A 20,153-nucleotide genomic window follows, 5' to 3' on the forward strand; every position below is an offset into this window, starting at 1 on the left:
CCTGTGATGTGTATTTAGCTCTTATTAATAATGCACAAAGGCCTGAGCTCATTTATAATACACTGGCAAGGACTCCCTTTGGGGCCCCTTGTGAACCAAGTGCTTAGCATACCTTTAGTCTGTATTCTTCTGTTTACCAGCCATGGACTCTGAATTATAAACATGTACCTTCCAGCTGACCATTCTTTTGGGATGCTCTCTAGCTCTTTGGGGTTGAAGGGAAGCTGTGTGAATGCAGAAAACTTCCACTAGAGGGTACCAAGGCTGCACGGGGATCTCAGACTGCAGGGAGCCCTATGCAAACCCAACAATTCCAGGATTTAAAATACCTACCTTTAGAGAGTTAGAGATCTCTGCCCATTGCTCTTTACTTGGTCCGCTCCTTACTGCTTCTTGGGAGCTTTAAGAAATCTCTACTATTTTTGACTTGATTTGACTTTATATCAAAGGCAATTTGGTATAATGGAATCTCTGGCGACTCTGGTAACTGGTACAGACCCCACGACTTCCAAACTCTATGAACAAATCACTTTAATCCTCTAAGTGATTAAAGTCTCAGTGTACCCCTCTGTGAAATGGCGATGATAATAAAACTTGCCTGGTAAGGCTGTTGTGAGCACTACTACGTGAAATCATTTATGGAAACGTGACTGGGAGACATTAGGTGCCTAAAATGGTTTTGTTTTTTGTCCTGGAGGAGAGGTCTAAGAATTGCCACCAACTGGGATTGATGGTGATGAAAGAGAGAGGGATTTGCAAGAGCTGAGGACCTCCAAACAAGAATTGTGACTATTTATTTATTTATTTATTGCCATTTTGCTCTTGAGTCTTACAGGATTTCAGGCTAATATTACTTGGTCCTTCTCAGCCTTAGCTCTCAATCCTGTTCTATCATCTGTGTCAGCCCGGCCACGATGCTCTTCTGTTCTTGTCCTGATTCGTCAGAGGAGAATGCAGTTTCTGCTTCCTCTTCACCTCCTAGACAAATGCCTCTTGTATTTTGCCCTGTGTTTCTGAAGGGATAGATCTCCACCTGGTTCGGTTCTTCCCTTTCCTTCTCATCTCTCCTGTAGTCACTTCTGGGGAGGGATGGGCCATCTGTTTCTGGGACTGAGCAGAGGTTCAGGAGAGAGGGAGGGGGAGTGTGTCACGGCTTGCACGTCAGCAAGAGTGTGTCACGGCTTGCACGTCAGCAGACGCAGTCCAGCTGCAGGGCAAACTAGGGTGAAATAGCCAGCCAGAGGCCCCAGGGCAGGCAGCCCTGAGGCCCGCCCCTTGGCTCCCTTCTCATCTCTGTCTCACCCCAGGAGGTTTCCTGGCAGGAGTGGGAGAGGTTGGTATGGAGTCCTTGAGCCCTGACTCATTCCCTGACCTAGTTGGGTGTTACCCAGTTATCTCCCAAATATCTCCCCAGGGACCTTTTAGCAACACAACAGTGTCATTCCCAGAAGCCAGAAGAGACAGAAGAGGAAGCGGAACACCTATGTATTTCCTCCCCAACTGAGGATTCCAACAAAAATAAAGAAGTTTATAGTCCTCATGGTTTAGGTATCACCCAGGACATTGGTTATAAAATGAATAAAATCATCTCACATTGCTACACTCAGAGGCTGGCTATTTTCCAGAGTGCTTTATAGAAACAATCAGGTTTAACTTTCTTAAGAAAGAATAAAATTGTTATTTTATTTTACTTGGGCAGGCAAAGGGGCTGGGGGATAGGGGGACTGGAACACTGAGCCAGGAAGTGACTGGCCATCATCACAGCGTGAGTCAGGGCCTATCTAGGCACATAACTCAGGTTCCTAACCTCACCCAAGTTTCATTCTTTTCCCCTTAGCCATGTTAATAGTGGACTATAATAATGTCCTGGGCTTTCTGGATTTTACAGAACTTCTCACAACCCCCAAATTCCCGAGGGGCAATAGGAAATCAATTGTGTTATGCTTATGCCTCTTTCCCTATATATCCTGTGGAATGTGAGATATATGTTTGTTGTCTCCTCAACATGTTGTTGAAAACACTTTAGGGTTACCTAAGATTCAAGGAAGACCTTATCAAATCTGTGATCCTGAGTTTAGATCTCAGAAACAGGAGATCCCATTTTTAAATTATTTGTTGGTGCTCATATTTATTTATTTTAAAAATAGATTTCTTTATTGATTTCAGAGAGGAGGGGAGACAGAAACATCAATGATGACAGAGAATCATTGATTGGCTGCCTCCTGCACACCCCCTACTGGGGATCGAGCCCACAACCTGCGCATGTGCCCTTGGCTGGAACCGAACCCGGGACCCTTTATTCCGCTTGCTAAAGCTCTATCCACTGAACTAAACGTGCTAGGGCAGTGTTCATATTTTACCCTTGTAAGTTACTATATCAGCGAAAGCTGAAAAATATTTTCCTATCCCTTCTTTATCCAAAGGTCCCAATCTCTCCCTAATTAGGGTCATGCTTCCTAAAGACATGAGCTGGTTTCCAGGAAAGCGGATTTTAACTTGATCCCTTGGCAGAGAGAACGGCGTCACTGCACACGGGCCAGAACACTTTTTCTGCCAGAGCTCCCCATCTGGAAGAAAAGAGGAAAAGTTTCAGAGTTTCCATCAGGGCTGCCTAGAGGGGAGGAAGGGAAAGTGAGCCATAGGGAGGAGAGAAGAAAGCCCACAGTTTGGAAAGAAGATCAGATCAGCAGGCCCAATCTCCGCGCCCAGGGGTGCTGCGCCTTTCCTGCCTCCTAACCCTTAACCAGGATCTACTTCGCTCCCCACCCCTTTGCCTTTCACATGTACTTAACTGTCCTGCCTGCCCCACCCCAGCATTGTCCCTCTAGTCTTTGTTCTTTATGCACCTCCCTTCCAGTTTTGTGCTCTCTCTATGGGTGACTCTTAGATGTTCCTAGCCTACGTCTACATGCTTCTCAGAAAAATACAAGTTAGAAGAAACTCTCATAACCCAGGATGCACAGAAGGATTTAGTGGGTACAAGGAGCTCTGAAATTGAATATCAATGTAGTGCACACATGCATCTTTCTGGCAAGAAGGCCCACAGCTTCCATTAGGTTCTCATACCTTCCATTCAAACCCCTGCTCTTTTTATTTTTTAATTGATTGATTGATTGAGAGAGAGAGAGAGAGAGAGAGAGAAGCATATTGATTTGTTGTTCCACTTATTTGTGCATTCGTTGGTTGCTTCTTGTATGTGCCATGACCAGGGATCGAACCTGCAACCTTGGCATATCAGGATGACACTCTAATCAAATGAGCTGCCAGGCCAGAGCTCAAATCCCTGCTCTTGACTATATAGTTCAGTGTTTTTCAGAATAAGGCTGGAAACCTACATTAATTTTGGAACCTAGATTACGACTTCTATTTTTAAAAATGAACAAAATAAAATAGAAAATATCAATCTGTATCCCCCATAGTAAGGGCATTAATTTTGAATAACTAATATTTTATTAAAATGCATAGGTAATAATTTTTTAAATTTTACATATATAATCAAAACATCCAATATTAATATTATGCATTCACTTAATGTTATTAAAAGAATATGAAGCTACAAAATCTGCTCCAACACTGGGGATATAAAGATGGAAGAGCTGTTTCTGGCCCACAAGCAGCTCACACACACTTAGTAGGAGAGAGACGGGTCCACAAAAAATTACAGAAGAATGTTAAGTGACACCATAGAGTAAGCAGCAGGTATAAGCGCATAGGCGAGAGTACGGCAGACCATTCGGAGAGTTCAGATGGGCCTATGCGTGAGTTGAGTCTGCAGAGGTGAGTAGGAATTTGAAGGGTGCATAGTTAGGAGATGTGAAATTCTAGGATTGATGTGCACAGAGACACAGCCGTAGAAGACAACCCAGAATGGCCAAGGCATTCCCAGCAGCCTGCTGTGTTGTCTTGGTATTGTGGAGTTAAGCTGGAGAGACTGGAGACTCAGGCTGGATCATGGAGTCTCCCACCGAATGCAGAAAATTCTAAATATCCTCCAGAGACTGTTGGCCATCTCTGCCTGGGCTCTCTCGGGGACAAGGAACCCAGAACTTTGTAAGGCAGCTCAGTCTGCTCTAGAGCATCTGATTGTGACAAACTCCTTCCTATGTTGATATAATCGTTGCTTCCCTCTTTCACCCATTGATTCTCATTTGTCTCTGCAGCATTTACAGAAAGAGTTTCCATCCTCTTCTACTAGGTCGAACCAAACGAAATTGCCAGTTTAGGGATCAAAATGGCTCAACATTGGCAATTTCATACTGTTAGCCTTAGACTTGTCAAAAAAGCTACTTGAGGACAACGATTATTTATGCACCTTATTCTTCCCTTCCCCATATTTAACATGTCCAAACTCGTCCCGTTCTTCCTCACCTGCTGAAGTTACTGGACTTTTTCCCAACCTGATCTCTCACTGGTGTACACTAATGCATCAATATCTTCCAGGAAGTCACAACTGGTCAGTTCAAAACATGGTGAGACTGTGAGCTCTCTTGATCTGACATTGTCTTTTCATGAAACAGTGACAAGGAACTGGATTTAGTGAGACCCAAACCTTTTTCACGACAAATGCTGTCAAGCCAGTCTCTCCTTTCTGTACAATTGATTTTTTAAAAACCGAAACTTAAGTCTTCACTTTATCCCTGTCAAATTTCTTGTTGGTTTTGGCACTTTGTTCTAATCTGTCAAGATTATTTTAAATCTCGCTTCTATCATCCATTCTGTTAATTATCTGTCCCAGCTAGATCATCATCTAGTCAGCAATGTTCAATCGGTGTGTCACAAGAATTTTGAAAACACACAATACCTGATTATTTAGTCAGAGGCACTGACCTCTTTTCCCTGAGACTGTAAAATTTTAAAATGACAAGAGCCAACACAACAATAGCTGTCCAGTGTGAATGAATCAAAATTATACCTGTTTTTTGGTCAGATCAGCAAAAATAAATAAATAAATAAAATAACATAATATATATATATATATAAAATAATAATATGTTTTTTGGTGTGCTGCAGAATTTTAGTATTAGTTTATGTGTGCCATGAGATGAAAAAGGTTGAAAATTGCTGATCTAAATCACTGATTTAAAAAAATATTTAGTAAGTCTGGCAGGTGTGGTTTAGGGGTTAATCGTCAACCCATGCACCAAGACGTCGCTGGTTTGATTCCCAGTCAGGGCACACACTGGGGTTGCTGGCTGCGGGCTCAGTCCCCAGTAGGGAGGTGCAGGAGGCAGCAGATCGATGTTTCTCTCTCATGGATGTTACTATCACCCTCTCTCTTCCTCTCTCTCTATAGTCAATAAAAACATTAAAATATATATGTATTTACTGAGACAGCGAGGCCCTTCTCTTTGTTGATATCAATCTTTTGATTACTATCCTTTGAGCTCAGTTGAAAAGCTAGTTGAAATCCACATAACCGTGATTATCCACCCATAGCTTCCCAGGCTCATTTTCCTCGACCCATCATGCTGCTCCACTACGACCTTTCCTCAATCTGTCCCTGGGGCATTTAGCAAACCAGACCCACCCAGGGACCAAAAACTACAGATTTCTGCATGGGACCTACAAACACCTGATGTTTTTAAAGGGATTATCAAGGACCTTCCCCTTTGCTAATTCCCCACCTGCTGTTATGATGATATTCCCTCCATGCAACTCTGTGGGAGGCTTTGCGATTCTCATCCCTCATTACCCCCACCAGCCACTCCAAATATGAAGCCTCTAAATTCTTCCAGGTGTTTAGACTCTGGCTTTGGACTTTGGCATAGCTGCTTCCATTGACTCTTAGGCTCCCCCGCTGACTGAGATATGTATCTCTTTTTTAGATTGGCTATAATATGTATAACTTTACCTCAATATATATTTTTTAAAATATATTTTATTGATTTTTTACAGAGAGGAAGGGAGAGAGATAGAGAGTTAGAAACATCGATGAGAGAGAAACATCGATCAGCTGCCTCCTGCACATCTCCTACTGGGGATATGTCCGCAACCCAGGTACATGCCCTTGACCAGAATCGAACCTGGGACCTTTCAGTCCGCAGGCCGACGCTCTATCCACTGAGCCAAACCGGTTTCGGCTACCTCAATATTTTTAATGGACACATAGTATTCTATTGCATAGATATACTGTATAATATGTATAACCTTACCTCAATATTTTTAATGGACTCATAGTATTCAATTGATAGACAGGTGGTGGTTCCTAAACTCTGGTTTTGCAAAAAGGTCACGAGTCTGTTTGCAAGTACCAAGGTAGGATAAATTCCTGGAAATAGAATTAAAGGGTTAAAAATATATACATTTTAATTTTGATAGTGCCAAATTACTCTCTAAGGAGTATTGTACCATTTTATTTTTGTGGTGGTTTAGATCTCAGCAACATAAGCAATTTTGAATTAAATATACCTGTTCTTAACTACTATTGTAAATTTGAAATTGCTTTTAAAATTTCCTCTCTCCCTATTTCTCTACTTTACTCACTTCTCTGATTGTTCCCCCACCCTAAACTCCAAATTCTTTGCACTCGTTTATCCAAAGACATTCTGCTCTCTCCAGACCCTGCTACTTAATTCTGCCTCAGCCCTGCATTTGCACATAAAATCATCATCATAAATTTGGTGCCATCCAAAGCCATTCTCCTTAGTAATAACAACACTGAGCACTAACATGTATTAACCTAGTTAACCCTTCAACAACCTTATGACACAGGTACCATAATTATCCCTACTTCATGGGTGAGAAAATTGAGGTATAGAGAGATAAAGTAGAGATTAATGTGTCCAAGGTTACATAGTTTAAAAATTGCACAAATACTATTTGAACCTAGATAGCAGGTCTCTAGAGACAACACTCTTTTTTTTTTCTTTTTTTAAAGAAACCGTTTATTTATTTATTTATTTATTTATCCTCACCCGAGGATAATTTTTCCATTGATTTTTAGGGAGAGTAGAAGAAAGAGGGTAAGAGAAACATTGATGTGAGAGAAACACATCAATTGGTTGTCTCCTACATGAGCCCTGACCAGGGCCTAGGTTTGGGAGGAGCCTGCAACCCAAGAAGCCTGCAACCAAGGTATGTGCCCTTGACCGGAATCGAACTTGGGACCCTTTGGTCCACAAGCCAATGTTCTATCCACTGAGCCAAACCAGCTAGGGCTAGAGAAAGCACTCTTAACCCACCTCTATGGACCTCTCTTGGGTTATCAAGCTAGTACACGTTGTCGATCCATATCAAATTCTAATCTAACGTTCTTAGAGATTTCTATAATACTAGAGACTTGGTGCATGAAATTCGTGCACTAAGCGGGGGCCCCTCAGCCCAGCCTGTGCCCTCTCTCAGTCAGGGAGCCTCAGGGGAGGTCAGACTGCCACAGATGTGGGAGAGGCTCCTGCCACTGCTGCTGTGCTTGCCAGCTGTGAGCCTGGCTTCTGGCTGAGCGGCGCCCCCCCATGGGAGCCCACTGACCACCAGGGGGCAGCTCCTGCATTGAGCATCTGCCTTCTGGTGGTGAGTGTGCGTCATAGCGACCGGTCATTGTGCCATTTGGTCAATTTGCATATTAGCCTTTTATTATATAGGATAGTTCAGGCTTTGACCTCTACCCTGATCCCTACCTAGTCCATAGCCTGTTCTATTAGCAGCTCTGCCCCCACAAATGTGTCTGGAAAAAACAAGTTTGAGGACTGCCTTACTTAGCCTGTGGCAGAGGAGAAAGTGTGGAATAGGATCATAGCAGCGGTTCTCAACCTGTGGGTCGCGACCCCTTTGGGGGTCGAACGACCCTTTCACAGGGTTGCCTAAGACCATTGGAAAACATATATAATTACATATTGTTTTGTGATTAATCACTATGCTTTAATTATGTTCAATTTGTAACAATGAAAATACATCCTGCATATCAGATATTTACATTACGATTCATAACAGTAGCAAAATTACAGTTATGAAGTAGCAACGAAAATAATTTTTTTTATCAAATATATTTTATTGATTTTTTACAGAGAGGAAGGAAGAGGGATAGAGAATTAGAAACATCAATGAGTAAGAAACATCGATCAGCTGCCTCTTGCACACTCCCCACTGGGGATGTGCCCGCAACCAAGGTACATGCCCTTGACCGGAATCGAACCTGGGACCCTTCAGTCTGCAGGCCGATGCTCTATCCACTGAGCCAAACCGGTCAGGGCCGAAAATAATTTTATGGTTGGGGGTCACCACAACATGAGGAACTATATTAAAGGGTCGCGGCATTAGGAAGGTTGAGAACCACTGGATTATAGGTAGAGGGGACATCAGTCAAGCCCCTGTCTCTGCAGAGGTGTGACCTCCCTCTTCTGGTCTTTGGGTGGGTCTCCCCAGACAGGAAGGGAACAGTTTGTTTACTCAGCACACTGTGAAATTCGGGAGGTGCCTGAGGCCAAGTTAGGCAAATTCTGTTCAACAGAGATTGACTGAGTCTCAACAATGGGCCAGGCACTTTGCTGGGTTAGAATACATTAAGTCACATTCCTTAGAAGTGAAGATAAGCACTTCAATTGCTAGTTACCTACAGTGTGATAAGTGCCTCAAGAGCTAGAGGCCTGAGTGTATTATTTAGAGCGAGAGGGCTCAACAGGAGAAAGGGGGGAAGGAAGGTAGGAATAAGGTGCTTTTTCATAAGGGTGCTGATTTGAAGGAAACAATCCAGATTAGGGAAAGGAACGATAACTCAGTCTCCGTGAGGGTTTCTGGCAGAAGGGAAGCATCTTCAAAGTAGAGTTCTTCAACTGTAGGTGAGGTCAAATGCCTTGTCTCTGTATCCAGAATGGTGGAGGAAGGAGGGAAGGTGGGCAAAAAGCAGTCAGAAAAAGTTCCAAGATCCATAACAGTGTGGAGGGAAAGGGTCCTGTGAAATGCTAATCACTGCTTTTTCTTGGCAGCTTTTCTGGAAATTGTGATGACAGCTGGTGGGGGGGGGGGGGAATCACTGAAATCACTAGTGACCACACAGTCATTCCCTGCTTCTAGGTGGCTGGCTACCACCTGAGCCATTCCAGACGGCAGGCTGCTGTGGACTTTTTCCCCCTCTTGCTCATTTAATAAAGTGAAGTGTGTGTGTGTGTGTGTGTGTGTGTTCTGAAGGTAGGAGGGAGGGAGGAAGGAAGGGAGGAAGAGAAAGGTTCATTTTCCAAGAGCCATGAATAAGCAAGCCACATCCTCTACATTAACCAGACAGCTTCTTGCAGTATAAAACGCCACGGACAGGAGACTCAGCCAGCAGAGAGATCCAGTTTCTGCTTTCAGATCTGGTCCAACTTACTGTGAGCTTTGGAAATTCACAACCTAGCTGGACATCCACTTTCTCATTTGTGTTGTGAGAATCCTAAATTCTCGTCTCTCAATCTTGTGAAAAATGAAAGAAAGGAGTAAGAAATAAACATTTCAACGGCTCAGGAAATAGCACTTTGTAGAGAGATATTTTATTGTCTTTCATAATTTCTCAGACTGCTCCAGAAAAGTAAAAAGGACGTAGCTGATACACTATTTTTCTAAATGGATGCTGAGTGTTGCTCAGGGGGCCTCTCTTGAGTAACTTCTTCCTCTACATTGGGACAGAAATTCTGGCCATTGACAAACAAAGACGGGGCAAGACAGACCTTAATTGTTCTACAACTTCTGGTTCTTGATAGACTCCACTTAAGCATTGGGTTTTGTCTTCAAAGCTAAATCATTAATACATGGGCTAGTTTTTTTTTTTTTTTAATATATTTTATTGATTTTTTACAGAGAGGAAGGGAGAGGGACAGAGAGCTAGAAACATCGATGAGAGAGAAACATCGATCAGCCACCTCCTGAACACCCCCCACTGGGAATGTGCCCGCAACCAAGGTACATGCCCTTGACCAGAATCGAACCCAGGACCCTTCAGTCCACAGGCCGGCACTCTATCCACTGAGCCAAATCGGCCAGGGCTACATGGGCTAGTTTTAATGAAGAGCATACTAAAGAAGAAATATGTATAATGCAAAATGAAAGAAAAGGCAAGAACAAAAATCCACCAATGAACACAAGTGGCCAGAAAATCTGGAAACATAGGTGAGCGTCCATAACTGAAGGCTTATGAATATTACAATATCATATATTCTATGTTCAATAACATTACATGATATGGTCAATATAATGTCCCTCATTAGAAATGCTTAATGTGATGCATCAACCTACAGGGCAAATAGTGCTACAGAGTTTCTATCAATTCCTGCAAATGAATCTGTGATGCTTTGCCTCATATAACTTAGCTTTAATTTTCATTTCCACTGAACAAACCTATATAGTCCAGAAGAAGTAATCAAGGGAGTTCAATCTGTAAAAAATAAGCTATTATGTATGTCTCCAGACTTTATGGCTATCTTGTAGCTTTCACAGAGATGGACATAGAGAATAGATGCAATTAAAACACCAAAGAATCCGAAACCGGTTTGGCTCAGTGGATAGAGCGTCGGCCTGCGGACTGAAAGGTCCCAGGTTCGATTCCGGTCAAGGGCATGTACCTGGGTTGCGGGCACATCCCCAGTGGGAGATGTGCAGGAGGCAGCTGATCGATGTTTCTCTCTCATCGATGTTTCTAACTTTCTATCTCTCTCCCTTCCTCTCTGTAAAAAATCAATAAAATATATTAAAAAAAAAAAAAAAAAAAAAAAAAAAAAAAAAAAAAAACCACCAAAGAATCCAGAGAAAGATAGAGGGGGAAAGTAGTGTTATGGGTTCAATCAGTGAGATAGACCACCGACTCAGAATTTAAATTTAAGAGCCTTTATTAAGCTGGCCAGCTGACTACGGTGCGTCCCTTCAGTAAGGGGCTTCGCAGCCTGCAGTGCCGACCAAGGGTACAGAAAAATCCTTTATTGCAAAATCTACATAATGTTTAAAAAAAAAACAACTACAAAGCATTTCATTAGCTGTTCCTTAGAAGTTCACAAGAACAAAGGGGAGGTAAACAGAGTCACACCTGGCTGGGTTGAATCATAATACATTGTTTTCTGAGACAACCTAGCAATTTTTCTCTGTCACAATCTCGACCCGACCCAGTAACCTTTCCATACCTCAGTCCCTCCCCCTAGCACATTCCGTAACCCTTTCATGCCTCAGTCCCTCACCCTAGCACAGTAGAAACACAAAAGTTGCAACATAGGAACAAAATTGGGTGGAGTGGAATATTCAAATCCAGGGCAGGAGAGAGGGGAAGGGAGGAGGAGGGAGGGAGAGGGAGGAAGAGAGAGAGATCCTCTGGAAAATAATGCCACATATCAGGGGGAAAGGATAGTCAGGATGGAAAGGTATGTAAGAACAGAAAACACATTTTTAAGGAGAATTTTCTAAACTTCACAAACTGTTGAATGTAGCCCTTATTGGCCAAAGCTGATGGAGGCAAGTATAATAACTTTTTCTACAGAAAATTAGTAGAAAAAAAATAATTTAAGAGCTAGAAAGAACTTCAAAGAGTATCTAATCCAACATCTAAGCTTTTTATTCCTTTTTAAAAATGTATTTTCCGATTATAGGAACATACAATATGTTAGTTTCGGGTATACAGCATAATCTCTGACATTTATATAACTTGCTCCAACACTTAATTTTATAGATGCAGAAACGAAGGCACTGGGAGGCTCCAGAGATAGACAAAGGATTTGGGTGGCATTTTTGGAAAGTCAGGAGACTCTGAGGATCATTAAGAGCGAACACTGTCTTTGAATAGTTCTTAATATTTAAGTGAAACGGGTGATGGAAACTCCTCTGCTCTTAAGTGGGCCATGCTAGGCACCATCTGTTAGCGATGAGCTACATAGGAACTCAAGCTCTATTCCTCCCAGTCAGTCTTGTTCCATTCTTTGGGTTAAATTACATCAGCGCTGGAATTCACAGAAAGAGATAATGGGAGGACCGAGTCTTGAGGAGGAAAGACTGCCTGCTCTGACTCAGACTGACTTGGGTTTGTTCTGGCACTGGCTCTGCCAGTTACTAGCCACTGAGATCCCAGGCAGGTCATTTAATTCATGCATTTTTCAGTTTTCCAAAATGAAAATAATAACATATATTCCATGTAGTGATGGGGCAGAGGCCATGTGCTCAGAAAAGTGCCTTCTTCCCGAGCCCAGGCCCCTGCTGGCCACGCCCAGGATTTAACAAGACCCGACTTGCGCCTGGCCAATCGGCAGGGCCCACAGCCGGCTCCCCTCCCCTCACTATTCTCACGGGGGGCACTCGGTTTCCGGTCGCTGAGGCGACTGGAGGCCCGGGTCGGGTTAGCTAACTCAATAAAGGACCTTCTGCTTTTGCATCGGACTGACTCCCTGGCATGGTTTCTTGGGGATCTTGAATTCTGGGCATAACATTTTGGGGGCTCGCCGGGATCCCCAACACCATGAGGAGGGACCCCCAGTCCGGAGGGCCTGACTGACCGCGGTAGGTCTATGTTTTGTTTGTGTCGTGTGTTTTGTTTTGTATCTATCCGGTGTGAGCTCACTTCTGAAATCTGTAAATGCCTGTGTTATGCCCAGAATTCAAGATCCCCAAGAAACCATGCCAGGGAGTCAGTCCGATGCAAAAGCAGAAGGTCCTTTATTGAGTTAGCTAACCCGACCCGGACCTCCAGTCGACGCAGCAACCGGAAACCGAGTGAGTCCCATGTGAAAATCCGGGCTTTCATAGTGAGGGGAGGGGAGCTGGCTGTGGCCCTGCCGATTGGCCAGGCGCAAGTCGGGTCTTGTTACACAGGATGTGGTCATCTCTATGGCGCGCACATCCCTTGCTTGTCATTGGTTAGTTCAAAGAAATCCTGGGCGTGGCCAGCAGGGGCCTGGGCTCGGGAAGAAGGCACTTTTCTGAGTGCATGGCCTCTGCCCCATCACCTGTAAATGCCTGTAATAATGATCTGAGTGGATGCACAGGATCAATAGGCGGGAGGAGCCGGGGGACGCCTCGATCCTCCATCTGAAGGGGTATAGCTTTGCTTCCGCGGAGTCGGAAGGTCTGTAGGAAACCCCTTAATCTGAGACAGGCAGGAGGAGTAGGGGGGCTTCCTGATCCTCCATCTGAAGAGGGGAAAATTTGCTTCCGCGGAGTCGGAAGGTCTGTAGGAACCCCTCAATCTGAGAAAAGGCGGGTCGCTCCTGCTGGTTGGCGCGCAGCCATCGTCTAGCTTTCGGTTTTTGCTTCCATGGAGTTGGAAGGCTGTACTTTTTTGGGCCCTTTAGTTGTTTGTGTTTCCGTTTTATTTTGTGGACTTGCTGGATTAATAATTTCAAGGAGATTGGGGGAGGCTTTAGAGCTCCCTCAGGAATGGGGAAGTTGTTAGGAATTGAATGGATTGTTTAAACTCTGAATAAATGTCTGGTAAAAGTGTGTGAGTGTGGAGGGAGGGGGACTGCCCTCCCCCCTCCTTTGTGTGGCGGTAGGGCGGCCGCCTGAGTGAGGGTCTGTGTAAACAGGTCACCCCCTCCCCAAGTAAATGCGTCTGGGATTTCTATGCACGTGTAAGGAGAAAAGCTGGCTTAAAACTAATGTGCGCACCGTCCGATTTTGGATAGGGTTTTGGGCTAGCGTCTCCTTTCAAATGTGCAGGATAAATCCCAAGCCTAACCCATAATAAAGAACAGTTTTTCCAAAGAGGGGAAAAAAAACCCACAAAAACTGGTCCTTTGTTAATTAAGAAAGCTTTTCTTAATGGAGGGAGGAGATAGTCGCCTCCTGCCTGCAGGAAAATCTTAAAGAATGTCGTCAATTTACATCTGAAAAGACCAGGGAGGCCAAAAACCTGTCTTGCAAGGCTCGAATGTGGTTCTCCAGAGCCGCTTGAAAGTAAAAAGTAATTTGCCTCATGAAAAATCTAGAAGACAGAATTAAATCTGTTGGTTAAGTATTGAGAAATGAAATCTAGAAAACCCTGCTTTCCTTAAACTAAGGACAATTAAAGGTTATGTCAAAGTCTTTAAAAGGATTTCAGGTAGAAACTGTGGTTTCATACTGATCTTAAAGGGCTCCAGTTACCTTGCCAACTCAGTGTTTGGGAGACCCAGGATATGCCTAAGTTTAACCTAGGTTCTAGATAATGTGTTTACTTAAATATGTATCTTTGTTGTTTAAAATTGTTTAACTAGTGCTAATCACCTAAAAATTAAGGCTAAAAGTTCTAGCTACCTGGAAAGCATGGCCTTGGTGTGATAGGAGGAAAAAGAAATGTTAAATGGATGGTAGACCAGTGAGCTGGGACTGGTCACTAATGGTGAATTGTGAGAAGGGCTGAACGTGGCCTAACTTCTCTTTCCTTGGTACCCCTGAAACGTCAGAGGGTACTTCTGGCCTTGGTTTTCCAATGTGTTTAATCTGTCAATTTTGTTGTTTAGCCGAAATCCTCTTGAATGACATTGAATGATTCTTTCCTTCCTCTTTAACTTTTGGGGGATTGTGTGAATGGATTAATGGCTTCTAGATGGCATTCACCATCTCTGAGACTTCCAGAGAGAAGTCAAAACTCGAACTGGCTACACAACTGAAACTGATTTGTTGGTATTTTGTGGTATAAATGTGGACCGTTTCTATCTGGATGAGACATAGGTCAAAAGTCCTGTCCTAGGATGTGAGAAAGGGAGGCCTCCACATCTGTTCCTGTCTGCTCAAGATCCCAAGACTGTAAAGGTACTTGTTCACTAAAAGGGTGTAAATGTTTATTTGATGTTTGTATGTCTACTTGGGTATAATTATTTGTTCATATAAATGTGGAAGTATATTCTGTGCTAGGTTGGGATTTTGGAATTCTGGGGTAGATTTAAAAGGTATTTGTGGCTTTTCTAATCTGATTGGGACATTTAAGGGTGGGGCTCACAGTTCCTCAGGGCAGAGATTCCATGGGCCCTTCCCCCTGCCTGTGCTGAATTAAATAATGCAGGCCAGTGTCATTTAGCTTGCTGGTTAAAGGAAAACAATGGGCCTTAGAATCTGTAAAGGTGGGCGGGAATGAAGCTGGTCTAATGTACTGAAAGGGTTTGGTACCTGTTGCTGCTAGCAAAGGAGGGGCTGATACCCACTTCTAGCACACTCCCTTGAAAGAGGCCTGGTTGCTGCTCTGCCAAAAAGGGAACTGGTAGAAAGACAAGAGAGGGCTCCAGAGGGCGCACGAGGACATTTGGTCGCGCCTCCACGCCATCTATGGGACCAGCCCAACCCCAACTCCTCATCAGCACAGACCAGGAGATTGGGTCTACATCAGAAGGTACTGCTGGGAGACCCTAGAGCCACGTTGGAAGGGTGTGGTGCTGAAGACCCCCACCGCTCTCAAGGTAGACGGCGTCACGACCTGGGTCCATCCGGAAAGACTTCATCACCAAATAGAGCGTCGATCGAGATCCACGCAACCCGCTCAAGCTCAAGCTACGGCGTGCTCGACCTGCGTGATGCTGGTAACATTAAATAGATTTAGATAATGCCTGCGCCTTCATGGACACGGCTCCAAAATGACAAGGACAATTCATAGGATCACATGTCTAGTATCATGTTTTATTGTATTGATATGTTATATTGACCTTTGATTCTTTTGCAGGTTTGACTGTATGTTGGTTGTCCTGGAAGGGAGCTGTGTGGGGTGACCCCCAAAAGTAAAGGGTGTCTAGCTGCCAAGAGGACAAGTGCCCAACTGGGCAGGGAAGGGTGCCCATCAGGTTTTGGTCTCTGTTGAGAGACAGCTAACAGTTGACAGCCTGTAATACTGTCTTGTAGGCCTGAGTCACCATGCCCATGTCAGGGGTAGTAAAGCTGGAAAAAGCCTGTTTAGACTAGAAAGTCCGAGGAATGGACCAACAATTACTGTTTTGTTTTAAATCCATGAAAAGAAATTAGCAAGGAAAGTCAGAAAATCTTAGAGTAAATCAGTATGTTTTTCTCCTTATGTAATTCCTCCAAAATCTTAATGCTAAGTAAGTACGTTTCTTTGCATAGATTCAGTAAGACTGGTGCCTAGTAGTGGTTTTATTAACGGAAAACTTTGACTGGAGTATCATGTTTTAAAGAGCCCTATCTGAGCTCCAAAGACTTGAAGCCACTAAGAATGCCACGAAGAAAGCCTGGTATCCTGCCTGGGAGCCCTGAAGACGGCTGGCGCTGGAGCGTCAGGCCCATGCCCTACCATCACTGGCGGTTGGTAAGAGTAGAAGGGGAGCAGTAAAGATGCCTCTGCATCCCTGCAGAACCCCCACACACTCTGGGCCGCAACAAGTAGGAGGGCTACTGAGATGGGCCTTAAAGCCTGGAGCGTGGGCTCAGGTGGAGTTGCTACAGGTGAGGGATTCACCTAACTCAGCAGATACTGCAGGCAGGCCTGATGGCAGCTGGATGGCTTGGCTTCCTGGCCCTACGGGGCACATTAAGGTTCAACCATGAAATTCCAGCAAAGGTAGTCAGTTACCATTCTTGTTGTGTTTATGCAAACATCAGGACAGTATAATCTTTATTTGGCTTTTTAATAGCCATGGAGGAATTTTAAGAAGAAAAATCCTATTTCAATAGAAGTTGTTAAAGCTAAAATGGTTTCTTTCCCTTCCACCGGACCATTTGTTAAGTGTATAAAATAGCTCAGTTGATAGTTCTGTGTGCTCACTACGGGCCCCTAGCGACGGTGAAATAAAAGTGCAGTCCGTCTCATGATTGAGCCGGAAGTTCCAAGACAAGGGGGGAATGATGGGGCAGAGGCCATGTGCTCAGAAAAGTGCCTTCTTCCCGAGCCCAGGCCCCTGCTGGCCACGCCCAGGATTTAACAAGACCCGACTTGCGCCTGGCCAATCGGCAGGGCCCACAGCCGGCTCCCCTCCCCTCACTATTCTCACGGGGGGCACTCGGTTTCCGGTCGCTGAGGCGACTGGAGGCCCGGGTCGGGTTAGCTAACTCAATAAAGGACCTTCTGCTTTTGCATCGGACTGACTCCCTGGCATGGTTTCTTGGGGATCTTGAATTCTGGGCATAACAGTAGTACCTGGGGGAGTAAGCGAAAGAATACTTAGTGTAAAGTGCATAGCAATTCACCAAAGCAATACATATGGCCAAAATGAAAAAGGAAATGATTCCTAACCAGAAATCAAGGAAATGGAAAGTAACCAGCAATGAGCTATCACTTTCACCTACCAAATCAAGAAGAAAAGAAAACGAAACTAATAATGCTGGACGGTGCGGAAGCAGACGTCCTTATATATTGCTAAAAGGAGTGTAAATTGGAAATTGGTACATTCCCGGAGGTCAGTTTGGCAATGTGTTTTTAGAGCCTTAAAAAATTTTCACACTCTTTGATCCAGAGTTTTACTTCTAGATACTTAGCCTAAGAAAACCATCAAATGTGTGTGTGGGGGGAAGAGCTATCATAACTATCTGTCTATAAGTTTGTCCTTAATATGATAGGAAGAAATATAGTAAGTATGAGTTTTCATAACCTTCCTCTCGCTCACAAACATTTATAAATAAGAAAGTGGATAAATAAATTGCAATACAGTCCTTTTTCAAGTTGGGACTGAGCCATGGGCATCTCTTGGGACAACTGGAACAAGTGCCACAAAACTGTGGGCAAGAGAAAGTCCTACCACAAGGAGTGAAAATATGAGCTGAGTTTTGGCCCTGCTAACAACACCCAGATAGGCCCCACGGTATACACATGCTAGTCTGCGGGCCAGTAGGCAGCAAGAAATACTGTGCCTTGAGGCTGAATGTGGACAACTTCTCCTGGGGCTTCGGTGTTGTACCTGCAAAACAAGAATTATTGATGTCTATATGCATCCAACCATGAACTGGTCCTCACCATGACCCTCGTAAAAAAACTGCATCATGCTCATTGCCAGCACGCTGTACCGACCAACAGTGGTACGAGTCCCACTAGGCAATGCCCCTGCACTGCAAGAAGGGGACCAAGCTGACTCCTGAAGAGACAGAGATTTTAATGATCAAAGAAAATTCAAAAGAAATATGATGAAAGGAAAAAGAATGCCCAAATCAGCAGTCTTCTAGAGGTGGACTTCCAGCAAGGCAAGTCTCTTGCATGCATCGCTCCAAAACCAGGTCACTGTTGCCAAGCGGATGGCTGTGTGCTAGAGGCAAGGAGCTGGGGAAGGAAAATCAAGGCCTAGAAAGGCAAATAAATCCTCCTCCCTCCTATCTTAGCTCATGTAATAAAGGTGTTTATTCTTCTCTAAAAGTTGCATATAGTCCTAAAATACTACTCAACAATATGAAAGAATGAACTACTGATACACCCAACATGTGTAGATCAAAACCATCTTATATAATAAAACCCTAATATGCAAATTGACCAAACGGCGGAAGGACTGGTCACTATGACAGACACTGACCATCAGGGGGCAGACAGTCAACACATTGAGCATCTGCCACCCGAGATGGAGGCAACCGGAAGCAGCAATCGGGGGGCAAGGCCAGCCAGCAGGCAGCACCAGGCTGCCAGCCAAGGCAGGTGCCAGTGGGCCCCCCCCATCACCCTGCCCACTGGTCACCCCGCAGAGGGAGGCGATGTGGCAGTGGGGGAGGGGGCTGGCCAGTGAGCGGCGCCAGGCTGCAAGCCAAGGCAGGTGCCAGCGGGCCCCCCATCACCCTGCCTGCCGGTTGCCCCACAGATGGCCAGTTGCCGGCCAGGTCTAGGAACCCTACCCTATATATTGGGAAGAGTCTCTTAGAGATAAAAATTAAAACCTGGCAAGGCTACTCTAACACTGAAAACACTGGATGATGCAGCGATGCCATGCATGGACTCTGGCTTGTACCTTTTGTGATCAGCCCTGATTCTGACCCTCATAACTGTGTGACAAAGCCAATTACTTAACTTCTCTCTACTTTAGTTTTTCCACCCATAAGATGGGGAAAATGGTACTACTGCCTCAGAAGGATCATGCTATGAACTGCTTTTTATAATCAGGGCAAAAAATATAGCTGCCCATACAACAGCAAGAAGCCTTTTACCGGTATGAAAAGTATGGTCACTGGTACATGCAGCGTCCAGGATTGTGAGAGGGATGTTCGACTGCCGGTTTAGGCCCGACATCCACTGAGGGGTCCTGGATTGCTAGAGGACGCAAGCCGGGCTGAGAGTCTGCACCGCCCCCTCCGTGCATGAATTTCATGCACTGGGCCTCTAGTGTTGTCTATAAAAGAAGACACATACACTCAAGAGTAGTACACAGTAGCAATAAATGTTTAAGAAACAGGTTGGGCCGAAACCGGTTTGGCTCAGTGGATAGAGTCTGCGGGCCAGTAGGCTGAATGTGGACAACTTCTCCTGGGGCTTCGGTGTTGTACCTGCAAAACAAGAATTATTGATGTCTATATGCATCCAACCATGTGTTGTACCTGCAAAACAAGAATTATTGATGTCTATATGCATCCAACCATGAACTGGTCCTCATCATGACCCTCGTAAAAAAAAACTGCATCATGCTCATTGCCAGCACGCTGTACCGACCAACAGTGGTACGAGTCCCACTAGGCAATGCCCCTGCACTGCAAGAAGGGGACCAATCTGACTCCTGAAGAGACAGAGATTTTAATGATTCTGGATTTTAATACATTTTTGGAAAGTCAGGAGACTCTGAGGATCATTAAGAGCGAACACTGTCTTTGAATAGTTCCTAATATTTAAGTGAAACGGGTGATGGAAACTCCTCTGCTCTTAAGTGGGCCATGCTAGGCACCATTTGTTAGCGATGCGCTACATAGGAACTCAAGCTCTATTCCTCCCAGTCTTTCTTGTTCCATTCTTTGGGTTAAATTACATCAGCGCTGGAATTCACAGAAAGAGATAATGGGAGGACCGAGGATGTCTATATGCATCCGGTATATATATAGAAAGGCAAATAATGTCTATATGAAACCGGTTTCGGCCCAACCTGTTTCTTAAACATTTATTGCTACTGTGTACTACTCTTGAGTGTATGTGTCTTCTTTTATAGACAACACTAGAGGCCCAGTGCATGAAATTCATGCACGGAGGGGGCGGTGCAGACTCTCAGCCCGGCTTGCGTCTTCTAGCAATCCAGGACCCCTCAGTGGATGTCGGGCCTAAACCGAAGGTTCCAGGTTCGATTCTGGTCAAGGGCATGTACCTGGGTTGCGGGCACATCCCCGGTGGGGGATGT

At 44.5% G+C, this 20,153-nt stretch overlaps 1 long non-coding RNA gene across 2 annotated transcripts in view; it reads right to left on the reverse strand.

The window, feature by feature from the left end:
* Nucleotides 1-363: 363 nt before the first annotated feature.
* LOC118671245 overlaps nucleotides 364-20,153 on the reverse strand; it is a 29,783-nt gene continuing 9,993 nt past the window's right edge. The window contains exons 2-4 of one of the 2 annotated variants that reach the window (XR_004972682.1): nucleotides 18,982-19,317; nucleotides 6,153-6,268; nucleotides 364-2,567 (exon numbers count right to left, since the gene is read on the reverse strand). This is a non-coding gene — a long non-coding RNA (uncharacterized LOC118671245). The remainder of the gene's footprint in view (nucleotides 2,568-6,152; nucleotides 6,269-18,981; nucleotides 19,318-20,153) is intronic. The other variant, XR_004972683.1, reaches the window with a different exon arrangement.

Source organism: Myotis myotis, unplaced genomic scaffold (genome assembly GCF_014108235.1).
Source record: "Myotis myotis isolate mMyoMyo1 unplaced genomic scaffold, mMyoMyo1.p scaffold_m19_p_17, whole genome shotgun sequence".
Classification (NCBI taxonomy): domain Eukaryota; kingdom Metazoa; phylum Chordata; class Mammalia; order Chiroptera; family Vespertilionidae; genus Myotis; species Myotis myotis.